Source organism: Neopelma chrysocephalum, unplaced genomic scaffold (genome assembly GCF_003984885.1).
Source record: "Neopelma chrysocephalum unplaced genomic scaffold, ASM398488v2 Primary Assembly neopelma1_22b, whole genome shotgun sequence".
In the NCBI taxonomy this organism is placed as follows: domain Eukaryota; kingdom Metazoa; phylum Chordata; class Aves; order Passeriformes; family Pipridae; genus Neopelma; species Neopelma chrysocephalum.
This window is the reverse complement of record NW_020897690.1, coordinates 12312340-12335066: the sequence shown is the minus strand read 5'-3', so window position 1 is coordinate 12335066 and position 22727 is coordinate 12312340. Positions and strand designations below refer to the sequence as shown.

Below are 22727 nucleotides of genomic sequence, written 5' to 3'. Positions count from 1 at the left end.
TTTTGCTGCAGTCCAGGACACGGTTGGCTTTCTGGGCTGCAAGTGCACATTGCAACTCACATTGAGCTTCTCGTCAACCAACAAAACCATACTCCACCCAACCTGTATTTGTACTCCAGGCTGATTCCCCACCCTTGGTCTATATATGGGGCATGGCGTTCTATGATATGCAATATCCCTTTGGCCAGTTCAGGTCAGTTGTCCTGGCCATGCTCCCTCCCAGATTTTTGTGCACCGCCTCACTGTCAAGAGCATGAGGCACTAAAAAGTCCTTGACTTGGAGTAAGCACTACTTAGCAACAACTACAACATCAGCGTGTTACCAATATTATTCTCATACTGAATCCAAAATACAACTCTGTACTAGCTACCAAAAAGAAAATTAATTCTTTCCCAGTTAAAACCTAAAAATGAAGAAAAGCTTTTTTGAAAATTGATTTTTCAGGAGAATCCAATATTCTGAGCTGTTATTTAAACCTAAACAAATTTTAGCCAGTCATTCTAATATGCTGACCAGATTCACAGGCACAATATTTGTAAAGTGCAAAATATAATTGTCTCATATTCAAGCGCCTATACTGAATAGCCTCAATATTTTCATTCCTATTATACAGAGAACTTTCTTCTGACACATTTAATAACAGTACCAATCATGCAGAGCTATCTCTGCACAGCATCTTTTCCTAATTGTAACACCTCACTTACCACTTTCACCTCTTCCTAAATATAATATGGATTGACCGTACGATTTTTCATTCATACATTATCTTCCCAGCTTTTTCAATCACTTTCTGTTTATTCACTGACACTCCTACACACACACGCAAAACCATGCAGCTGCCATCAAGTATGGAGCCAACTCCATTGCTTCAACTTATTTTTCTACCACATCAGTACAGCGGTATGACCCTGCACGTGGTCAGAAACATCAGCGCAAGAAAGTGAACAGCAAAACATGAAAAGGAGAAAAAAATTTAGTAGCCTGCCATTAAACTCCAGAGAAAACAGATTTATAACACCGAGAAAACCACATCTTCTACCTGTTGTTCTTGAGGTGAGCAACAATATTTAAAAAACCATCACAAAACCACCACAGTTTTATTCCATAGGTCTCCATGGTTTTATCTTATACAGAAAGACAGCAAGGGGAAAAAAAATTAATTGAATTCTTAATGGACACAATCCAAAGTTTTATTTCCTGCATGCAATTTGTCAGGAAAAAAAGATTCATAGATATCCTTTATAATAGAATCAGCAAAACCATAAAGACAGGTATGTGTTTAACAAGTGTAAAGTACACACTGCTATGATACTATCTCCCAAAACTCAGAAAAAAGTTGATGAGCTAACACTTACTTTGATCAGACTGACAGCTAAAGTGTATGCCATTACTTTTCTTGGCCTTGACCAATAGCTTGTTCACCAAACAAGCAAGGATTCTGGCAAGTACAGCCATGCAAACAACACAGCAGCACCTTCTTCTCACAGGCCTCCTGCTGCCTCCTGCCTTCTGGGGACACTGACTCAAAGCAACACAAGAAGTGTATGAAAGAGACCAAGAGTGACTGAACCCATAGAGGTATTTTAAAGTAAATATGATTTGCAGAGATCAACTGTATAATGCACCCCAATCCCCACCCCCAAATCAAGATCATTGCAAAGCTAATTTTCACATTGCTTGAGAATACTACACTGCTGGAAAACATGAGAAAAAAATAAAAACACAAGACAGTCTACTGCTTTTACCAGTGAAGTGTCTACTGTCATATTCAGCATCATTACTAAATCTCTTTGGACTGCAAGAAACAGCTTTTTATAATTCAAACCGTACCTACACGGTGAATTGCTCAACACGAAAAAGAAAAAAGCTATCTTTCATAACCTCACAACTGCTCTCCAGAAAGACATAAAACCAAATTATTTGCAAATCACGAGCAGCACCGCTGCCATTCTTAAAACTATCGTTATGCAAAACATTAGTTAGGCAATCAGCAAAAGCAGTTTATTTTGATAGCATTAACTTACATCAAGGGACCCCTGGTGGCCTAGTGGTTAGCGTGCAGGACTTTCACTGCTGCGACCACGGGTTCGATTCCCAGTCCCTCCCGGGCAGATGGAACCCGTTAGCCCTGTGAGGCCATCCATCTATGAGAAGGTCACTCTAAACAAACCTACGTCCTGAGGACCTCACTGCCATTGTCCAAGCTTGCTTGGCCCCGGCAGATGAACCTTAGGATTAAAGGGTGGGCTCAGTTCAGCGCAGGCTGTGTCTCACCTAAAAAATCCATTGCGCAGGCTGGAAAGGTAAAAGACCTTTCCCCAAATCTTCGTTCGCGAAGATGGGCCATTATTATTATTAACTTACATCAGCTTTAAGTAGGAGCATGGAGCATCCAGACACGCTTGCCTTCAGTGGGACTATCAACAAAGAGTTGTGTGTTGACTGCTGTGAGCTGGCAGACACCCTCTGCACCTTCTCTTCAGCCACCAGAAAACACTACCCTCATTGTTTCACAAGTATGCAAAGCAACCAGCAAGGGTGCGTATGGAGGATGCGAGCCACAGTGCGAAGTGCATTAGACACCTCTCAGCTCCTTCAGTTTACAAAACATTTACTATGAAGGAATGCAGAAGTCAAAAAACCAAGATTTAGTGTCAACCAAAGTTTTTTGTTTGCATTGTTTGCTTACAAAGAGTGGGTAGTTTAGTTTTCCAGTAATATTTCTATTGTAATAGGCTATGAAAACAAAGACTGAGCTGTACTTCGCTCTCAAAACTTCCACCTTCCTATCCAATACTGCAATAATTTCAGTCTTGTTCTCTTGCCCCCTGCTCATGTGAACTGAGGTGAGACTAGCAGCAGATGCATATCCCTGACATTACAGACAACACATTTCTAGTGTAAAAAGCACAGACTTTGGACCTCACTGACAACTCTTTACCAGAAATCACACGAAGCTCAGGAGAAATCAGATAATTATCGCTTACTCTAACAGCTCATGTAGTCATCTTCCTCAACAAATGCAAGTATTGGCAACAGCCTTAAACCAAGCAGCAGCAACTAGGCAGAAGTATCAGCCCCTCCTGCATGCCAACCAGCATCAACCCTAGCTACCTATATAGGTGTGTGCATGTGCACAGCTTTGTACACAAAGTGGATTTCTTCATCTAGTTTTTATAAATGTTGTTTATTTTCTGTTTTCTGAATACTGTTCTTTGCTAGAAAAAGTGCATATAACATTAACACTGGCAAACAAACAGAGGATGCCTTCAACTGAGAAAGATGGTGCTTTCTGTTTCACCTTTTCTAGTCTTCCCTGACTCATCAGAAAAGAGTAATAGTTTCCAGACCCACTGAGGAAAAACATCCTATTAAATTATGAATACAAAATAGTTAAATACATAATTACATTAAAATCAATGACAGCTGCCCTCATAAATTTTACATTCTGTAAAATTGCATGCCCTATGATCAATGCTTTCTTCCAACAGCAAGCAGAAGGCTTCAGAAAAGCTGTCTGCTATATTCTCAGGTCTAATACTCAAATGAATATTCTGTAACATCCCTTTCTCTGATGTGATGCAAAAACTCCAGAAAGCAGGAAAGCTTACAGGTGGATGGCACAGGAGAACAGAGCTTAAGGAAAAAAACGTACATGATTTATTGCCATACCCAGGTTCTCCATTTCCACTGATAATTACTAATGGAACTACAGACAGTGAAATACCTACAAATATTTCCCATTACCTCAGATATGATCAGAGGGATTCAAAATTACAAACATGCAAATATGCTGCTTTAATGGTGCTTAAAAGACTATAACCTCTGCCTTTCATGGGCCAAGAACTCAGTTTGCAAGTGGTAACAAGCCACTGTGGGATAATAAAGTTACAGCAACCCTCCTATATGCAGAGAAAGGGAACTACAGAATGTTCTACTTCTAACAAGAGGCTTAGATTTTTTGAGTTCACACATACACAGGGAGTATTATAGCAGGCACTGTTAGAGTATTAAGCAGCACATTGCTTGAAGTGAAAAAAGGGGGAGGGGAAGGTACCCACGCAAGATCCTAAATTGGATTCACAAGACATTCACAAGAGGTAGTACTTGAAATAAATCAACTGGTAAATTTGTAAAAGCAAATGTCAAATTTACACAGTGCTTCTCAACATTTACAAAGGACCTCAATGATATTAATATTTTCACACAAAGATAATAAACAAAGTGCTAAGTGATAGAAAGTCCCCTAGGTAAAACTACTGCTCCACACATCCAATTATGTCTCTTTAGACACTGAGAAATCATTTCCTCCAGTACTCTGGCATAAGAGACAGATTACTATCCATTCAGCTCTTTAGCTTCATTGCAAAAGAAATACAAATATTAGAGTTCCAAACCAAATAATTTGTGGGTGTATACAGAGCTAAAAAAGGCTGTTTATATATTTAATGACTTAGGAACCAAATGAAACCATAAAAAATGCTCACAAATCAAAAAGGAAGTAGTTTCTTGCAATATGTAATTAGCACTTGTTAATCAAAGAGGAAAATGAGAAAATTGTATTCTTGTCCACAAGCTGTTACAAAGTCCAATATTATCACACATTACAACATTAGTCCCCCTGTAAATAATGGAAATATTAGACACAGCTGTTTAAAAAGTGAGCAAGCATATCATAACTCCAAAGTCCAAAATAACACACTATTTATTAGGGGGACTTTAACTATGGGAGCAGTTAAGTTTACAGTACATAAAAGTAAATCTTTAGAAAGAAGTTACCCTAGGGCACAGAAGTAATACATAGAACCTCCCCTAGGAAAAAAGTCTGGCCTGGGGACTCAGTCCTTTAAAAATATTAATGCTCTATTTAAAACCAAAATTTTGTGGTGAGGGAAATAAATGGAAATGAAGAGGGAATGGGTTTCGGTCTTCTGCCAGATTTAAAGCATTTCAGTAAGAATGTCTGTCAGTGTCACCAGGAGAAAACGTACCCAAACCAACAAACTGCTTGACTGAACATATGTCTTCATACACAAATACTAACCCTCCCACAGAAGTTCTAGTTTTGGATACATGCAACTGCCTCCAGGCAAAGCTCTGCTACTTGCAACAGTATCTGAAATTTGGCTGAGCTGACAAATGACTATCATTTCTCACTTGCAAGAGTAGGAAGATTGCTTTAAACAAAACAAAACAAAAATATTCCATTCTTCTAAGTAGAATAAAGCAGACAAACTCTTTCTGGCTTTAGGTGAGATAATGGACCTTAATTCAGGAAGTTTTGTTTACCACAAAGGAACAAAGGAAATGTTACCAAGTTTCCAAAACAATGGATTCAGTTAGTAATACGGATCCTAATTTCTTTCTTGTCCCTTTCTGTAAAATCAGTAACAGGTAGTTGAAACAGAATTCTGAGAGCTATTAACACTGTAATAACAAGGATGAGGAAACTGCGACAATAAGCCAATGAATTAGCTTTTCTAAAAAAAGCACTGCTGTTTTAATGCAGCCTTTGGCAAAGCAGCAATCTGGCATACAGTTTCCCAATTCATGCTGCAAACCTTAAGGTTTCTTCCTAGGAATATCCTGTTTGGTTTACTAACTGCTGAGTCAGTCAGCTGTTTGCAGTGTCTTTCTTTCTGCAAGCACGAACCCAGAAGATACTTTGGTATGCAGGAAACAAGGTATGCAGTTTACATATACATCATGCCTAAAATAAGAGGAAAAAATATAGCCAAGAATACTGAAAATCAGCACTGCAGCTCAAGGAATGCATGACAATGTCCTCTAGTCCCTAAGCATCTATCCCCACGCTCCTTTCTGACATCTCATTTGGGTACAGGTTAGAGCTAATTCAGCACAGATGTATACTGGACTCCAGAAAATTTTGCCATCTATTTCACAGTACATGCTTAAGGAAGGGAAAGAATGGCCAGGAAAAGACTGTTTACTTCAGCAACAGTGGCAGACTGGCATGCTCACTAAGCCAACAATTTAATTCCTAAACTTTGAGAGTTGCCACTGTTCTTACACTAAATCTTACACTAAATCTCACTAAATCACATAATTACCACTACTATGTGGTAATTATGTCTTATATTTTCACCAAGTCTTTAGTTTTTTTCAGTTATTTTGTATCAATTTTTCACCTCAATTTAAACACGTCTTTAGCAGGTGGCCCAAAACCATTGTGAATTACATCATAACATCATGTGGGAAGGATTATTAATCTGATACCTGGCAGAATGCTTCAGGGTCTGAGAAACTTGCATTACTGGAAATCTCCATCAGTTATTCAGATATGAATTTGACCATGCAGCATTTTCAGTAACTGGAAAGACACCAGTTGTATGAACACTTGTCTCCCTAAAACACCTGACTGATTCAGGATTGAGGAATTATTCTCGTTTGAATATTCCAAAAAGGGACAAAACAGTAATCTTCCATATAGAAGCTCATCCTAGCGTACATCAAAAGCTAGGCAGCAATATGAAAACATGCAGAATATTTCGGTTTCTAATCAGCCCCTAAAACCAAAATTACAAAAGATAAAATAATGTAACAAGTAGGCTAGGTACTTGCTATACTGAAAAGAAGGTCAGGATACAGAAAACTATGACTTACAGAAGAACAAAATATGAACATTTTATTAGATAGCAGGTATACTATACTAGAGGACACTTCAGCAAGCATCAAAATTAAAGAAGGTACCTTTTAAAAATACAGTTAGAAGAAACTAAAAAAATGAATGCACTACTTTTATTTGATCAATACTGGATTACTTTTATTCCTGATGGGAAAAATCTTTGGAAGTACTACACTCTCTTAAACTACTTATCCAAAATGCTTAACTTGTCATCCAGAAAAGCAAGCAGGGAGCTTTCAACACTTTTGCACACCTTGTGACAGGCCAAAACAAAGCCTCCCAACTCATTCAGCTCCCAGCTCAACTGTTTGACAAAGTCATATGCTTAGCAAACGACTTCTTAACATTTCCTCAGGTGGAAAGTATCAACCAACTTTTTTGTATAGGTTAGGAAATGTACTATGTTTTTTAAAGACTCAAATTCAATTCATCAAACTAGAGAAGCAGTACCAGCTGAAGACTCAGCATTTCTAAGACCTTCCTCAGCAACTGAAAACTTGGGGCTTGCAAGTACCTCCCTGTGAGGCTCCCACCAAAAGAGAAGATGATCCATTTGTCAAAATACCTGAGCTGGATTTCTATGATATGATATATGAACATTTAGCTTCAAATTATGTTGAAAGAAAATAAGTAGAACCAACTTATAAGTAGCAGCTCAAGTGCTTCATCAGCTTCAAAAGAGTAGCAAATGCTGAGAATGGCTATTTGCTTTGCAAGCTGAAGTGTTCTACAAACCAAGCGTGCTCAAACCACTGATTTGTCAGCATTGCTCTTAGATTTGCACCAGAAAGCGTTGCACACTTCCAGAAAGTAAGCTCTACATAAACTCTAAATAAAAATATGATTACTTATATATGATCCTTTCAGCTAAAGCCTTATCAACATTCCATATTCGTGGAAAAATTATATACAGAATGGAAAATTCAATTTTATTTTCCACACCATAACAACATTCTGCTTACTCATCAAAAATGAATATGGCAAAAAAGGTTTGTAAAAGACTATACTTCAGTACTATCTTCACTATATGTATGTAAAAGAAAATCACAAGTATTTAAAGAAAATGTACATGTAACTTTTTATATATGGTCCATGGTTTGGACTACCACGTAACTTTTTCTTCAAAGGACATCACATCCAAATACATCAACTGTCTTTTCTACCTCCCAAACAATTACTCCAACGCATCCCAGGGCTATAGTGGTGTGCCCTATGCTGTAAATGAAAGCAGATAGTGTATCTATTCTACATTTTAGTAGGGTATATAAACTCATCCTATTTCTTGTAAAGATCCCACTGGTATTTTCCTGGAAACTAAATCCTATGTCAAGAGTAAATTTTACCCCTGTCAGGGTCAAGAGGGGCAAGAAGGAAGAAGGTCAAACTGATTTTATCATCTGTGAGATTGGCTAGACAGGCAAATCATGCTAGTCAAAACTTTAACCTGCTTGCTACCTCCATAACTGTCACTATTTGACAAAAGAAATAGGGAGATACTATTTAGCCATTTAAATATTTTTATTATCTTCTAGAGCAAAAATTTACATTTTATTCTCTCTTGCCAATTCTTCTGTTCTCTTCTCCTACAGTTTTTATGTTGCCCAGTTCCTGTTCGCCTTCATTTTGAGCCCCTCAATGCCTTTAGACAAAGCCCTGACCAGGAGACTCTTCAATACTGTTTGTAGCTGCAATAAATTAAAAAACTGAAAAGGTGAATGTCATTACTTCTGTCACACTGATCAGTGCAGTTGTCCAGGGAAGGCTGGAGATCACAGCTTTAATCTCATCAAAAGGATTGTGTACAAGAGTTCCTATTTAAAACCTGTTCAGATGCTACCAAAGCCTCTAATTGTGACCCACCCTCAACTACTTTTATTCACTAAAAGATGCTTGGTAACACCACTTATGCCATCCAGTCCCAATTTTCCTCAGTCTCAAACATTTGCTCTTTGAGGTAATTTACTTCTGTAACAGTTCTCAACAAAGCAACGTCTCATTATCAGATTCTGTTTTATTTTTTAAAGCAGAGGCAAGGTAGGTGACAATGATGTTAAAAGTATGTCCATTCTTACATTAACACTTCACTTTAGCAACAGCCAAGTTTAAAATCATGTCACCTCATATCATCTAGTAGCATTCATTCAGAAAAGTGAGAGAATATCGTGGTTATACTATTATTTGCAACGTAAGAAGTCTTTCCTAATAGTTTCTGTGATGCTACGCAGAACAGGTAGAACACATCCACCAAATATACAAGTTCATAATTAAGTATCCAACAACTGACTTTGAAAGTTGTAGTAAATTGCGATTCTTTCAGTCCTTTTCCTCATGCAATTCAGAAAGGAAATAACCTAGGTTATCACTCTCCCTAATTATATCAGCTTACATACTTTACACATATGAATCGTCTGTAGCCTGCTCTCCTGTTCTCCTCTTTGGTTTTCCAAGAGAGCAAGAAGAGATTTCATACTTACAAAATAGCCACTTTAAAAGCTAATTTTCTATGAACAGCTTTCAACTACTCCCATTAAAAAATAAAAAAAATAAGAAAATAACACATTCAGTAAATTCATATTGAACAGTTCCTTAGCAAACTGTGGAAACTTTGTTTCAGTGAGAAGAAACTACATGACCAACTACTTATTAATGCAAGGAAAGTGGTTTAACTTTTACCACTATGTTCTTCTAAAAAACTACTCCGTAGCAGCAGCTGGCTACCTTTATATAATTTAAAAGAACCAACTGCAGTAGGAGCTGTAGCACAGTGAAAAAAATGTCTGTGTAATGTTGATCCTTAGAAACAAATTACAGTCTATCTGCAAACAGCCCTTGTTAAAACAAGTTATGCTTCCTTGTGGAAAGCGGAACTTTGGGGTTGATCTCCCACAGACAGCCATAACCCCAGCACCTTGCTGCTGCCCCTTATGAGCTCTCCTTTATTCCTCCACCTCCAAAATATCCATTCCCCACACAGTACTATGATCTCTTCCCTGTGTCTCTTAATTACTAAATCAGCAAGAGGTATCAGAAGCTAGTGTTTGCTCCAAGGTTTAGGTATGCCATCTGGTCAGTGAAAAGCTCAGCTCACTGGTGAACTGGTAGGATAGAAAAGAATTGGTAAATGTTGAGTTGCCTTTCTTCCTTAGGATCAATTTTCTCCAAACCTGTGCCAATTTAATATTATAGGGATTTTTGCCCATTAAGTATGACTACAAGCAGTCTAAAAATTGGAGGAGAAGGGTGGCACAAGGTAAGCATGATGGAGGGCTGAGGGTAAACAGAGTAGGAGATCAAACTGTCTCAAAAAGGCAACTTTTCCTCTCCGACCAAAACAATTTCTGTTGCCTGACTGGGGCAAGCATTCAACTAAAAACACTATTAGCTTTTACAAGAATGACTACCACAAGGCATGTCGTCATCATATTTGACATACGACTAGAAAACAGACAAACTGCAGGCACAGAACAGAACCCAAGTCAGTGCTGGTACAGCCAGGGAAATGCCCCTCCCATCACTTGAAGACTGGACATTTGATCCATACAGATGCAATCAAAGCCAAATGCTTTCAAGTTCTGTGTATTCATTTTTTGTGTATTAAAGTTTTGTCTTTAACTTTCCTCTCTCCTGAAGGATGCATGGAAAAAAAAAAATCTTAAGCTTTCTTTTTGAAGCTGAACAGAAAATAATATTTCTTCAATAAACCTTCATTTACAGTGGATACAAAGATTTTCACACATATACACAGCTTTACGATAGAAGCGTCTTAAAATTTCCTTAGTTTTCCAGTTATGTTCCTCCATAAATACTCAAGATTTTACAAATACTTTATGATTTTTACCCCTCCCACTGAAATAAATCCCTTTTGGAAAAGGAAAATAATTCTTCAACACGTTTGCATAAGACTGTCTAAATTTCTCCTTTTTGTGTCTGAAAGTGACTGCTTAGCGCATTACAAATTTCATGATGCCAGAGTAGTAGCAGTTCCGGACACCACCAAAGAGTGAAACTAATCTCCTTTTCCTCAAACCTAAGACTTGGGTATGGAAATTTTAAACTTAGTGTTTGTCAGTTGGGCCATTGTGATCATTTCCTCTTCAATATGTCTGACCATAAATAGATTTCAATTTACTTCAAAAATGAGTCATTACTTTTCTCCTTTCAAAGAAGTCTTGTCTCTCTCCCCTGGCATATTCTAGTTTACCTTTTTATGTAACAGTTTAATATCTTGTTAAAACACAAAGAAACTCTAAGTTATTCAAATTACATTGAAATATCTCTAGTAAATTAAATTATGTCAAATAATTGCCATGCAAAGGAAAACTGCCATGCAAAGAAAAACACAAAACTTTACGTTGTTCTGAATACTCTCCAAGACCAGTACAGTAAAATGAACATTCTCAGCAAGCTAACTTTGAGGTAATTTCCTTCCTTTTTTTTTTTTTTGGAAATACTTGAGTTACACTAAAAGTGATGACGTTCTGAAAAACGTTGAGCTTCATTTTCAGAAGCCAGGTCTCTAAGACATGTGAAACTATGTATCAAAGAACCCAAATTACTAGCAATTTCTATTATTTTGATTTCTTTCATATACATTTCTCCATTCTCATTCTTGGATCATTACCACATCCTTCTGAATAAAAATTAATGTTACACCCAAACAAACAGAAGAAATGGAGAAATCACAAATTATGGGAAACTTAAGCTGGTATGCTACAACAGTAATTGATATGAACTGTTTCAAACTAACAATTAGCAAACATTTTACAAGTGATAGATAAAGAAGCAGTCTCTTAAAATAACGAGAAATTCTTCTTGTGTTTGCTCCATAGAAATATACTGTACCGCTCATCTCTGCACATGGAAGCAATAGTGAATCATAATTTCATTAGCCTCTGCAATAAAAGATAATTTTATTATAAGAAAGTTGGTATCAAATATTTTTACAGTTGTGGAGTTGAAAATTTAGCTATGAATTTAGCTATCAAACATTTGATTTGGAAATCAGTGCCTGAACTGCACGCTATTTAACTCTTCTGCATAGAAGTGATAACAAAGAAAGCCTGTTCATTTAAAAAAAACATTCCAATGTGGATTCTTTGTTTAAAAGTGCTAGTGATCCAAACTATTGGATTAGTGGAAATTACTGACCGCAACTCATTGCTACTGAACTCTACTGCAAATAACATGAGGTATTCCATAAAAAAAATAAAACAAAAGGCATTGTTTTTCTGGCAGAAGCCAAGATGTTTTATGAAGTTTTCAACAAAAAGGAAAATATGGTTAGAAAAGGAGTTGTTAGATGCCTTTCAAATATACATAACACTTGTGAAATATAGAGGAACTATTGTTTCAGCTCTTAGAAGTTCTTACTGTGTTTGGGAAAGCACAATTTTGGGGAAAAAATGAATAGTTACAATAGTTTAAAACTGCGTAAGAAAGCTTTGATATGATCCAAAGCAAGCAAATTACATATTGTTGTACTTCTGTGAATCAGATCACAGTTGAGATTGGGTCAATTGGTTTCTTACACACAGTAAATTTCAAGCATTAGCTACTTGCAGAAAAGTGATTAGTTTTCCTGGGCATGGAAAGACAAAATAAAATATATGATTTGAGAACTCTGCAATATCCAAAAGCAACTAAAAGAGAAACATGAGGAAGGAAGGAATGAAAATAATGTCTAGTAAACAAGGGGCTTGGTTTTCTGGGTTTTACAGGGTTAGTTTTTTAAAGATTTAACAAATTCCATATACAAGGTTACTTTGTTTCTTTCAGGGAATTGGTTACCTCAATTTTTTTAAAATTAACTGCTGCAGATATAAAGATTTTATGATTTAGAACTGCAGTGCAAAATTAGATATAGAGCCTGACAAGTATATTTTGCTAGAGAAAAAATGTTTTGTGCTGAGTCTGCATACACAATCTGCTCATTGTATTAAAATATTTTAACCAGATCTAGTTTCTCACTAGACTCCTAGAATTCTTCATGTTTTTAAACACCCTTTTTCATTTGACGAGATGACATCATAGCAGATTAATGTGAATAATATTATGAAGAAGCACTTGAATTTGTAATACAAAAAAAAGGAAAAAAAATTAAAACTGTACAATATGCCTTTTGAACATGCAAGCATGCAAGTTAAGACTTTTTTCATATGCTCTTGTCAGAGTAACTCTGATTCTGATGTACACCATTTAGGTATCTATCTTCCAACTTTCACAAGACTTGATGAATTGTTTAATATTTTCTGCATGAGCCTGTTAGTGTTATTGGACAATTATGGTACCAATTTTTTTCTCATTCTTTAACATTTTGTACAACCAAGTAGTATTTTAACTACCAACATACAACTTATTTTAGACTAGATAAAATATTAATGCAGTTCCCAGCAATTCGATGAATCGATTCACAGCCAAACATCAAATACAGATTTTAGAGCACAAAAAACATATAATGAACACTATTTTTTCTAAAGCTATACTAACAATACTTTTAAGCTCTCAGCACATTAGTTATTTTGAAAGCTAGATTATCAACCATTTACTTCTGTGCAGCCTAAGCTGTCCTTAAAGATAATGTTGATCTATACAGTTTGAAACTACTTTAGTCCAGTGTTCATAAAACCTGTGATACTATACGTTAAAACCAATTTGAAGCTGGAAAAAACCCCCAAACTAAAACATTTCTGATGAGTATGCCATTTAACATAGCAGCAGCTGCCCCACTGTTCTGCTTTAGCAGGGAACTTGAGCTTTTACAAAGAGTGAAGAATTCATGGGCATCCTTCCTGTCACATTATTCTTCCTATTCACTTCAGCACCCAAATAAACCACAGTAGAAGTTGAAGCAAAGGGACCACTGAGCAGCTTGGAGTTTTTTCCCACAGCTATCTCAGACCACATTTCCAAATGTTTACCAGGCTGTTCTTTAAAGACGACAGATAACTACATTAAAGTTAAGTCTCCAGCAAACCCAAGTTTAACTTACTGGACTTTCCTATGCTATCTGTAACCCTTTCTACACACAAACAGCACTGGAGCAAGGAGCAGATCGTGGTAAGAACCTGAATGCCTTTCAAAGACTCTAAGAAGGTACAAAGAATGTATGATTTTTGACATATATTAAGGCTCCTGGAAGTGGTACTGTCCTTTTCTACTCCCTAAAGTTACTGAACAACTTTGTATTTTTTATGCCACTTCTGAGACTTTCATTTCACAAAAATAAACCACAAAATGAAATATTTAGGAATGTCAGCATGAAAAAATACTTCAATTTTATAACCATTCTTTGCAGGCAGAGAGCCTTAAGAGGCAAGTTTTATTTTTCTTTAAATACAAATTTAAAATAAACGTATTTAAATCATAGTACCTCTGGTGCGCTTTAGGAAGCTTAGGATTTGTTGTGTGCTGTGTGTACATGTCCGCACTAGCTCCAGAATTTGAAGACTGAAAACAAAACAGGTTTACTAAACTGTTACTAATTTAAGTACCTACATTTCTTAAACTTCTGAACAGAGAGTACTGAAGAAAAAATTGCAAGAGTATGTTGGAAAAGGGATGAACAAAGTTACACACTGCTAGCAGGGGTAGGGGTTTTCTTAGCTATTCTAAATAGACCTGTTATCTCTTTGAAACAGGACTGCTCTGGTATGTTGTCTTTAACCATTTTTCAAAGATAGAGACAGCAGACATTTATTTCATTCACATGACACTATAGACAATAGAGTTTAAAACCACAAACTTGTCTCAAAAAAAAAGTTCTGTGAAAATGCATCCTTAACTTCCTTATGGCAAACTCACCAACTGGACCTCAAGGTAGTATTCTAATCAGCAGAAACTGAAGTAATTCCTTACAGAAGTATTGTCTGGAAATAATAGTTAAAGCTGAGTTTTGCATATAGAATTAGGATTCAGCTTCTGTGTTTGAAAAGTGTATCAATCCCAATTACCTTGAGTACATAATGAACTGAAAAATTAAATAAATCCATTAGTTTAATTTTAACTTAAATGAGTCCTTAAAGATACTTTAAAAATGCCCCATCAGTGAATGTTCTCTCTTGAATGTATTTAATGCAGAAACATAATGAACAGGATATGCACATAAGAGCCTGGGCTGTTCTTAATGCTAAATTATTCATGATGGTAATCAAACTGATGAATGTCACTGAGTCAAAACACAACTCTGATCAGTCCTATTTTTTCCCCTACAACTAATAAGCATTTGGACCATCTGAAGATTCAGATGTACATTTGGTTTGGGTTTTTTGTTTTAAAAAAACCTATCACCTAGCAAAGTTAAGAACTGATCACATGAAATTACATCTGTTTGTTATCCACTTTTGATTGGGGTGAGAGACATCTTTACACTTGATCTTAGTCCTTGCTCATCCTGGCCACAGTAGTAAAACTCATTTTAAAACACTGTAGTGGAGACATCTGATTAAGACCAGTACTAAATACCTCTTTCTCTTTACAGACGTCCATGGTCATTTGTTCAATTTCTCATTCTGCTTTTCAGTCAGCTACTTAATTCAGATACGTAATAAGCACTTCCAAATCTCTCTCAACACACTGACAACCTGTTACCAGTATCCCTATCCCCTGGTTTGTTCCTTACATCCCCTGGTTTGTTCCTCACAAACAACAACAACAAAAAAAAACCAAACCAAACAAACAAACAAAAAAAAAAAAAGCCCCAAACCCCAAAATTTGTTTCCCTCTCCCTGGAATAATCTGGCATTATCAATTTCCTTTTAATTTTCAGCATAATTCTAATTATCATTCACAATTTGCACTAAAGCATTGCTAGTATAGAGAGTACAAGCTTAAAAGGTATGAAAGAAGGTAAGATAACCATGACCTGTGGCTATGGAAAAGAAAACAGATTGGGATTCAAGTTCTTCAGGTTCTGTTGGCCTTTGTCATAGAATCACAGAATCAGCTAGGTTGGGAAAGACCTCTGAGATCATCAAGTCCAACCTATAAATGTTGTCATGCTGTGACTGTAAAATGAGGCTAGTATTCCTGCCTCCTGTAGAACTACTTACTGTGAGATATTTATGCACTGTGTTATTATCATCATTCCTGTAGCTGACAGGAAGCACCAGCTGAAACTCTGGAGTCTATTCTAATGCACTATAAAAATAAAAAGTCAAGGAACATGTCATACCCTCTCGCTTGCCTTTAACAAGTTTTCACAAGCAACTTGGATGTTGAATATCATCCTGACTCAATTGTTCCACTTAACCAGGATGACAAATTTTGTTGTATGACTTCATTTACACAACAGGAACTCCCTTATATGAAGATATATTGGAATTCAACATGAAAATGGTACTGCATCCCATTACAAAGAAATACTATTTCTACAAAAAATGCTAAGACTTTATCTACAGTAAGAAATCCCACCAAAAATATAATTCCTAGAGATTCTAACACTTGTACAGCTTAACCAATATTAGTACTACTGAAAACAAAGTAGACTTACCAAAACATTTACAATATTACACTGGTTTAGAATTTACAGGACAAAGTCTTACAAAGCAATATGAGAATTTTAGAATAAAAGAGCAGTTCATACATTCTGCCTACAAAGGATGCTAATGCTCTTTCAGCTAGACAGCAAAACACTGAACTGGCTTATCTTTTGGATAAGTTTTCTAACAGAGTATAAGTTTCTGAAAGTTGATACCAGCATGGCACGAGGAAAAAAAAATTATGAAAACACTTCCCCCCTTAATTAGGAATGAATTTCACAGCAGCTGTACATCAGCTGGTCCCAGAGTTGAACTTCCACAGCAGCAAATTGCTGCTGCTTTACACTGTTCTTCACTAGCAGTAACTTCTCACAGGAAAACAAACACAAATGTCTTGAGGACCATCAGATTACACAGAATAGCAACACAATCCACTGTTCAATATCCCTACCTGTTCTTTTCCATTCTTTTAAATGCTGGAAAACATCTGATAAAAAAGGAAAAACACGTGAGCTGAAACTATCAATGAGAGTTGCTGTGGTCATTAAACACACATTCCAGTGTAAAGGCACCATTACAAAGCTCTGATTGTTGAGGATAACTTTTTAATTCCAAAGAAACAAAACTGACTACTCTAATGCCAAAACCAAATACCTTGGCAAAAAAAAAAGTTTGGAAGCTACTTCCCAATCAAGGTCCATGCCACAATTACCTACTACTTAAAGGCAGAAGAAGTGAAAGGAAAAAAAAAGTTATGTGGGGTTTTTTTAATAATTGAAAATAAAACACTGGATCACAAAAGCAAGGGTGGTAAATTCTATCAAGAGACAATCTTGGGAGACTATCTTGCCAAGGGTACCTTTTCTCAACTAACTAGGTCTCCAAGCACATTTGCTTTCAGTGACAACTGAGGTTATCGACTAGACACACCTTTCAATGTTGGCTGCATGGTTTCATTGGCCCTTCAAACAAAGACACAAGGAATCAAAATCTTATCTCCTACAACAAACTACAAACCATTATCCAGTAATGTGAATAGTCCAGGTCTTCAGAATTCAAGTTAATTCTCTCTTGTGGATTACAAAAAGACCTTTATGTGAACCTGACGGTAAGAATGCCTCAATGAGTTGGGAGTTACTACAACAGCACATGCGTGAGATATTTATGCACTCAAAGTCACAAGATTCCACTTTAGCCAAAAGTAAATGCCGCTTAAGAACCTTCATATTTCATAGTGCAAAACCGTATTTAAGCAATCAAAAAGTGAATAATAGAGCAGTTAGCCAGCTCTTTAATACATTAGCTAAAAGTATATCAATTCCATTGATTTTTACAATGGGCTGATTTCACATAATGGATTCAGCTCGCTAGAAAGGCCATAAATGGGAAAAATGCTTTGCCAGAATTAGTGGAAGATGGTGTCAAAGTGCTTTTGTGACAAGCATACAGTTAAAACATTTTATTTGGGAATGCTAAATTTAGAATACCTCTGTCAAGAATAGACCTGATGCTAACAGTTGAGTAAAAGCCATGATTTCAACACTGCAGATATATTTTGCAGATTCCAGTTACATTTTGCTTTAAATATTTTATTCCTACCTAAGAAACAGGAAGCTTGGACTATGAATACGTAATCAAACTTCAACACGGCAAAAGGTTAACAACAGGATGCTTCAAGGATCCATAAAGCAAGCAACATTTAAAGGTATTAATTAATGAGCTGAAAAAGAAAGTAGAAAACTTAATACTTATATAGGTTAGTCAAGTACATAAGACCAAAAATGTAACCAACTGGAAGCTAATCAACCATGATGTACAGGTAATACAGTGGCAGATAAAATTCCATGTTAATAAATGCAGAAGAAGTGTCACTGCAACTTAAATAATTATTAGTATAGTCAGCAACCTACCAAATTAAGTAGGTCTAGTATAAACAAGAGGATTACAAGCATCCCTGTGGAACTCAGGAAAGATCTCTGCTCAATATGAGAACATTGCTGTTGAAAATTAAAAATATCAAGATTCAAAAGCAGCAGTGGCAAACATTAGCAAAACTGTGGTATCTTCATATAAAACTAATGCTTCATTCTTAATTGTTACCTGAAAAAGGCTGCTACAGTGTAAGATTAGGTGAAGAATTAGAAATAAAATACAAAGATTCACAAAGCAAAATATGAAAAACCACAGTTACAAAAAGACTAAACAATGTAAGCAGAAGGGAAATAATTTAATCCTCAGAAATAAGGATGCTGCTTGGTGAAGAGGGGAAGTATAGAGTTCAGAGGTATGCTATTTTGATACAATGCATAATTAAATATTCAATGTTATCTCTAGTGCATCTTTATTATAAACAATCTGTCAGTATTCAAAGGAAGACAAAAAAATGGACTGATATGAGGAGCATCCCATTTAAGGATCCAAGCCTAGTTTTATTGTGGACCCATACCATAAAAGAAACATTCAACATTTGCCTCCTTTAACACTTCTGTCATGAGCTATTCATCCAGATGAATTCCAGATAAACCCCAGTGTCACAATTTCAATACTAAAAGCACCATGCTGACCATGCAAGGAAAGAGGGGGGCATCAAAAACACCACCTTCCAATCAAACTTTAAAAATCAAGATCCTGAAAAGTAACACTGGAATGAATAACATGCACTATAACTTGGCCTGAAGGACAGCACCACATACTTCCAGATTTTGATTATAATTTAAGATGGATAAAAGAACTCCAAAATTCTTGATAAAGTGATTGATTAGGTATGAAACAGCACCATTTTAAAAAGCACCACAACAACTGCTAAAAGGTATTTTAATGCGTCTTACGCACACACACACAAAAAGCAAATAGTTCTATTTGAATTTGTAGGCTATTCCTTTTCCTTACAAGTACTGACAGTTCCCAATACAGGTCAACTTGCATCTAGAGGTGTTTCCTGCACTTCCACATAGAAGCCACTTAAAGACACAGGCTGGGTAAGACTGCAGAGCCAAAGACCATACCATTTTGGTCCTGTGAATCAAACTTTTCTGCTAGGTGGATAGTCTGACACTTATGCGCCCTAAATTAAAAATTTAAAAAATCACTACAAATGTAAAATGCAAAATCTGTCAATAATCTCTTGCCTCTTGAACTAAACATAATGTCAATTGCATTCAAAGCATTTAAGTATTTGGAAGTACCCTATTTTTGGATGAGTGTCCCTTGAGCTACATTTTCTTCTCAGCCCAAAGATTATGCTCTTTCTGTGACAGAAAAAAAAGAAATATATTTAACAAGTTTATAGCTAACATATAGCTTATCGACACGTGCAACAAAGGCAGCAGGGTACTACTTCACTAAAGCAGCAATTTGACATTGAAATTTATTCTAAACTACCTCTATTCTTTTTCTGTACAGCTTATTCCTGAACTTATTTGAAAAAATCCAATATGAGATGATGAGGGGGGAGGAATAAATCTTTGTATAAAAGTAACAGTACCACCTCACCACTAGGCTATGCAATGACTGTCACATGGTATTTTTAAAGCATTTCCATTACTTTAATTAATGTCTTTGAATAGCCCTATTCCTATAGAAACAAGGTATATGAGGAATAAGGTATACTCATTCATGCAGCTTACAGTTTTGAACAGACAGACAGCATCCAGTAATAGTCCATGTGTTGTCATTATCACCTTGATCTCAAGGGTGGCTTGTGTGTGGTGTCCTTGCCAGGTACCATTTGTATCATTTTTTTTAAGATGACCATGCTGCCCCAATCTCCCTATTTGACAATATTTGCCTCTGATGCGCATTCATGTTTCACAGGTAAGGCTGATAAAATGCAGCAAAATCAAATTCAGAGTGCTAGCAATACCACTCAAAAAACAGGCCAGCATCACAGGAGGACACAGACAAAATTCCAAGTCACAGAAAACGATGAAGCTGGCACTAGAAAGTAAAGTGCTCTCCCAATATAAGCGATCCTTTGTATTTACAAGAAAAACAACTTCTGTGGTGTTCCAAGTGTTCAGAGTAGCATGATCTTGAATGCCTTTGCAAAGGAGCAAAGTTGAGATCAGCAGTGTATAATAATACATGGTTAGTTACATAGTTTTGGTTTGCACAGCTGTTGGCTATGTTCATTTACAGTTCATGTAGTGCCAACATCATTTATATAAACAGAAGAGACTGTTTCACTCCTGTTCATCGCCATAGAAGTTATTACTCTCAGCAGCTGACGCACAAAAATCAGTTTCTATTTCAGTATCTCACCCAGTAAGTTTACAAAGTAGCAGGTTCTAGAGTTTGCTAAAACCGAGTAGGACCTAAAGAAACTTGCCCAGACTTAATAATAAAAGGGGAGCAGAGGTGGAGAAGGCAGACGACACACACTTCTGCTTTCTTGAAGTGGAAGGAGGTTGTAACCCTCTGTTAACACGGGCAAAGTCACATGAAAACCAAGTTCCTGTAGGCAACCATTGGGAATGAGAGTCTTAGCTTCCCCGACCTTCTTCAGCTTTATGAATTAAAAGGAAATAAAATAAGGCTGATCCGGATTCCAGCAGATAAGAGCAAGTCTAAAATATTAGTCACATGTTACATAATAAACATTAACTGAACCAACTTGATATGACAGCGGTGCAGAAGTAGAGCCAGGGATGCTGCCCTGGTACCCCCCTCCTGCACAAACACAAACACACACACACACACACACACACACACACACACAGAGGCACGCTGCCGGAGGCTGCTGACACATAGCAGCTCCCGACCCCTGGAAGCAGCAACAGGACGTCCCCAGCTCCCCCGACCATGGAGCACCTCGGGGAGCCGCCGGAAGGCAGCCGCGGGCTGTGTGTGCCCGTCCTCCCCGGCGGCTGTCCCCGGGGCAGCACCGGCAGGGCCACCCCGCTCGGAGGAAGAGGCGATGGGCCGAGGCGGCGGCTCCCCCGCGGACTCACCGAGAGGGAAGAAGCCCGGCGCTGCCTAAACTTGGCGCTTCCCTTCCCCTGAGCCCCAGCGCGGGGGGAAGCGGAACCCGAGGCGCCCGGAGCCCACACTCACCTCGGCCCTCCTCTCCGTCGCTGCGGGGCGGGCGTCGGGGAGAGGCGAAGGGCTCCGCCGACCTCGCCTGTCACCGGGCGCCCAAGGAACAGAGTCCAGCGGGGTAAATCCTCCGGGCGGCGGCGGGGACGGGGACCAGCCGCGCTCCGCCTGCTCGTCGCGGCGGCCGCTGCCTCGCACGAAGTTGAGGCGCGGCCGCCGCTGCCGCTGCGCTGCCGGCGGCGGCCGCTACGGCCACGGGGAGCCGGCGCCTCCGCTCGCCGCCTCGCCCCTCGGCCGGGGAAGGAGCGCCGCACCGCCGCCGCCTCGGCCCCCCTCTTCCTGCGGCTGCCGGGAGCCGCGCTCCGGGCGCAGCGGCGCGGTCACAGGGAGCCCCGCGGAGCCGCCGCCGCCGCCGCCTCCCTCGGCGCCTCGGAGCCCGCAGCTGCAGCCCCCCGGCGGCGCCCGCCCTGCATGCCCCGCGCTCCGCCGCTCCCGCTGCTGCCGCCGGCGGTGGCGCCCCCGCCCGCTCTCCCGCGCACCACCGCTGCCGCCCGACCCACTCAGCGCCGCGTCTCCATCACCGGCGGCAGCGGCAGCGGCGGCGCGGGAAGGCGGGACCAGGAAAGGGGCGGTGACCGCCCCGCGCGGCCCCGCTCCGCCCCGCCGCTGCCCCGGATGTGCGGGGGTCGCCGTGGTGGGGTGGGGGTCGCTGTAGCGGCGGTGCCGGTACCTGGCGAGGTCGGGGACTGCCGCCCACTACCCTGGTGTAGCAAAGCCGGCGGGCGGCAGTACCCTCGGTCCCTGCCTGTCGCCGTGCGGGGGGCGCTGCTCGCTTGGGCCGGTTCTGGTCCAACACGTGTCGCCCCGGGGGCCCCTGACTGAGCAGGGTGTGCGGTGCTTCGTGCATGGCCCTGTGGGCTGTGGGTGCGTGGCCGCCGCCCGGGCTTGCGGCTCCTCGTGGTGTCTCGGGTCTGTAGCCGGTGAGCAGGTGTGGTGTTTTCCTATGTCATTCCTGCTGTGCTGGCACCTGCTGCACCCGCGCCTACGTGTGCCTTAAAAGTAGGTCTGGGCTGTGAGGACTTGCAAGAACCGCGTGGTACTGAGTTGTCCTCCCCACGCCTTGAGACGGGGGTCAGCGGCAGCTCCCAGCTCCTTGCTGGGCCACGGGTGGCTTTGGCATAGCTTGGGTACCGTCAACGTGGTGCGCCATAATCTCCCTATATGACAATATGTTGCAGCGATGTTGGGAACCATGGCTGAAAGAATGTTGCAGCGGCTCATTAGGCTGCAACAAGCCTCTTAGCAGTGGGCTCTGGGCAAGGCAGCATCAAAATGTTGACATCTGCCCTAGAACCATGCTTGTGGACTAAGATTATTCAATATAACTAGAAAATTACTTATCACGCACAAAAACACACACACCCCCCTCAAGAATATTTTTGACACTTGAATTCTGGAAAGTGTTTTATCATCTTCCTACTCTTAAATTCAGCTTTTTACAGCTTATAGATCAAAGTTTGTATGCCCTCTTTAGAAAAGTCTAACTAGCAAAGTTTCAGTGAAGAAAACA

General features: G+C 39.1%; 1 protein-coding gene across 2 annotated transcripts in view; it reads right to left on the bottom strand.

Annotated features, from left to right (window-relative positions):
- GALNT1 (polypeptide N-acetylgalactosaminyltransferase 1) overlaps positions 1 to 21373 on the bottom strand; it is an 87944-nt gene extending 66571 nt beyond the window's left edge. For both annotated transcript variants that reach the window (XM_027680294.1, XM_027680303.1), the window contains exon 1: positions 21176 to 21373. The gene's annotated coding sequence lies outside the window, so the exon portion shown is untranslated. The remainder of the gene's footprint in view (positions 1 to 21175) is intronic.
- Between the last annotated feature and the right edge of the window lie 1354 nt (positions 21374 to 22727).